The sequence below is a fragment of the Aplysia californica genome, unplaced genomic scaffold (assembly GCF_000002075.1).
Source record: "Aplysia californica isolate F4 #8 unplaced genomic scaffold, AplCal3.0 scaffold00272, whole genome shotgun sequence".
NCBI classification, from domain to species: Eukaryota; Metazoa; Mollusca; class Gastropoda; order Aplysiida; family Aplysiidae; genus Aplysia; species Aplysia californica.
Window position 1 is genome coordinate 623,902 of NW_004797542.1, and position 3,712 is coordinate 627,613.

Genomic DNA, 3,712 nt, shown 5'->3' on the forward strand with positions numbered 1-3,712 from the left:
TCTCTCTCTCTCTCTCTCTCTCTCTCTCATCTCTAACTTTCTATAGGATACTGCATGTGTCGTCCAATAGTCTAGTAAGAAAAGAGGTTAATTAACAAAAAGTAATACAGAAACTTTAATTGAATGAGCAACGCCTGTCTTCCTAAATCATTTCCAAATACCCACATGATGAAAAACGCGAACAAAAACCTCTTATCATTTCCTACACATTCTCACTATTAAAACGTTAAACGCACACCACCATACACTTTGAGCTGGGGCAGAGAAATTTCATAGTAATTTTTGTGGTGAACTACAGCTGTTCGTCAAATAACTTCCCACAGAACTACTCTCAGCTGCGAAGTCAGTTTACACAGAACAAGCGGTCACCTCACATAATCATTTGTTTTAATTAACCCCTAGCGCCTGTCTGTAAAATATGAATCAGAATAAAGATTAATCACATATGTGAGACCTTCTGTATGCATAAAAAACAAATAAACACGTATTATGTTGATAAGGCATGTTGATAGTATACAATGCTATCTTTTTTTTCTCTCTGCTTTCTGCTGGAAGACTGATAGTAAAGCAGTGGGACATGTACTATGTGCTGTTATCCCCCCCCCCCTCCGCCCTGGAGCTGTTTCTTATTTCCAATTCTTACCTGGTGTAAAGCTACAAATAGTATGAAGTCGTGTCTTTGAGTCCGGGTAATCAGTAAACTAAGCTTATGATGAGCACATAATGACCGGTAGACCCTACAGAAATGTGCTGTTAGAAGCGAAGGTATCATATATATCATACGTACTTATAACAGTATGTTTATCCCACTCATTATAAATATTGATTCAAGAACCTGCTCTGATATGAATCAAACAAAAAATGTGTACAATGTATATTATGCTACAAGTTCAACTTCTTTACTTTCAGTCTTCCAGTTGAGAGACAAATGATTTAAGGTAAGATCTAAACTTGAATACCTTCCACATCGATGGTCAACATTTGTAAAGGTTATTCCACGTCAACACGGGTTTGCTCAAGAGGTGACTTAATTATTGTCACTAGATAATCTTTCCCGATTCATGTTTCTTGTTTCTCTCTGTGAATCACAACTTGTTGGAAAGAATATGAGTAAAGGTATATTTTAATTTCATTAAATGTGTTTTTGTGGTCACATACGTAAAAATCAGTTGCACAGCAGGGTGAAGAACCAGCAGTCGACTACCTCTGAGGTCTAGCACAGGAACGCAAAGAGGATGATACTCGCAGTTTATTGTTCTCTTTTAAATGATTCAACTTTGTCTCTTAAAGTACGTAGGCATGATTTTTTCCTCCAACCACAATCCTTCATAAAGTCGACTACGTTTTGTATCTGTACTCAAACATGTATAACATTAACAGCCACAATCGTTTGCTCCGTAATGCAATTTTAAGGATAAAACAGAGATCACAGTCAGTGTTTGGTACAAGTAAGAAAAGAACTTCGTTTCGTACAAAATCAGCAACTTCACACAAACACTGAGGGTGGTTGGTGGGTGCTCTGATGTGGTTTGCTCCTTCTATCATATCAAACATCTGTCGTCCTTATCTCACCCCCTTCTTTTCTTTGTATGTTATTTAGTAGTACCTCTTATCTTTGATATTTATATTAATTGCTCTTATTGTATTGCAAGTGCCGCGAAACTCTCTCACTAAAAAGACCAACATTGTAATTGTTATTGTCTCTCAACAAGTCTCGGGTCATAGGTCGTGAAACATGGTCGGTTCGTGCTGCGCCCAGGAGTGGGTGTTTGGTTTTCCCATGCTTGTTAGATCGATTTCCCAATGCAGGGCTGTCAGACTCAATCGGTCATGGGGCCAAACTCAAATTACACTTCTGGTTGCGTGCCGTACTGGATGGACACTTATTGAGCAGTGGAAATAAAAAAAACAACAACAATTGATGGATTAAAACTTTTAAAAAGTTAAAATAGTAACAAATGAAGGCCAATTAATTTTCGCTCTATTGGCAGTTTGTTAGAGCTGGATGTTTGGTATCTTTTCTTGATATCAAGTTCGTTTTTATTTGGAGTAAGGTTCTGTGTTATACGCGGTGCCCACTACAGCTGGATTGGGCCGATCGCCTGACTCTGTCGCGTGAAACTTAAAACAAACACGTTTGTTTTTTAGGGGACCGAGTCAGGCGATGGGCCCGGTCGTCCGATCCCATCCCGTATTATGGAGTTTCTGAAGATGGACTGCCAAAAATTATCTCGGGGGCCGGATATAATACAACTGAGTCACAAGGGTTGTAAAGTATGGGTTGTAAAGTATAGTCGAACCTGCTCTAACGGACACCTGCCTGTATAAGACAATCACTTGTACAACCAACCACTCCCCCCCCCTCTTGCGTTTTTAATGATACCATACCGACACTGTATATGATGTTCACCTGTCTAAGATGACCATTTTCTTCTCGACAATGGGAGGTCGTCTTAGACAATTTCGACTGTACATCGTCTGTACTTAGAGACAACGTGTGAAATATAGGAATCCGAAATATCTATGCAATCACGTTATAGAACAGTGTGGCGGTCATATCGGGTGATTTGAATAATCTCCTTGAGCATGAGCTTCTTGGTGGGTCGGTGGGTTGGGGGGGGGGGTGCAATTGAAGGGGCGCTGATGCAAAGGGGAGGCGGAGGGGAGGCATAGTAGATGAAGCGACGGATATGATAGGAGGGTGGGAGGGGTGGGGTTGGGGCAGGGTTTGTTTATTAGCTGTAGTTTATAGTGATTTTGTAAGATAACGGCGAGCTTTCATATCGTATGGCATTACAAGACACTAGGGGTTAGGGAGGGTGCGTGTCAAGGATCTTGCTTTTGATTGTACTTATTTTGTATTAGTTAGGGCGTTATTCTTCCAGCAAAACAACAACAAATGCAGCAGCTACGACAAAAAGACTTACAGCAACAATAACAGCAACAACAACAGCAACAACAACAGCAATGGTAACAATAACAACAGCGAAAAATCATTTGGTTTAAAATCCTATCTGCCCCCCCAAATATCCCGCGAGTAAACATTTTGTAACCAAAATTTGACTATATAAAATCAACAGATGAAGGAAAAAGAAAAAAAAATGCGTGTTTGTTTTAACTTTCAGGCGACCCAGCGTAGTGGGCACCGTGTATAACACACTGAACCTTACTCCAAACAAAAATGATTTTTTTTTTTTTGGTGCAGCCCACAATAATTTCTCAAACTCGAAATAAATTCAGAAATAGACTATATAATTATCTAAAAAATAATTTTTATCATCTGATTTCTTTTGCAACAGAAAATTTCCTGTATAATTGAAAGCTTCTGGTCAGAAGATCAGGAGTTAATCACAGAACACGTTCTAGATGGTTCAGAGAAGATAATAACAGGACAGGTTCAAGCAGAGGTCTGAAATCAAGACAAATTGATAGCTTGGGAGTAAAGAAGCCTTGCGTTATTCTACCGCGAGATGATCCGATAGATAATTCTCTCCAGGTTGTCTCACAAAATGAGATCTGGAGGTATTTCTTATAGGCTCAGTCTCATGTAGCAGTAGAAAGAGAGGAATACGGCTCCGAAAACAGAAGACGTATTTTCCCTTTTTACGGACAAAGGTGCTCACCTATACGCGGCGCTGTCTCTACTCAAGTCTGATCATGTTTGTGTGTGTGTGAGTGTGTGTGTGTGTGTGTGTGTGTGTGTATGTGTGTG

At 39.7% G+C, this 3,712-nt stretch overlaps 1 protein-coding gene across 1 annotated transcript in view; it reads right to left on the reverse strand.

Annotated features, from left to right (window-relative positions):
• Positions 1-3,712, reverse strand: part of LOC101846292 — a gene marked incomplete at its 3' end in the record, with an annotated part of 32,884 nt that overhangs the window by 5,250 nt on the left and 23,922 nt on the right.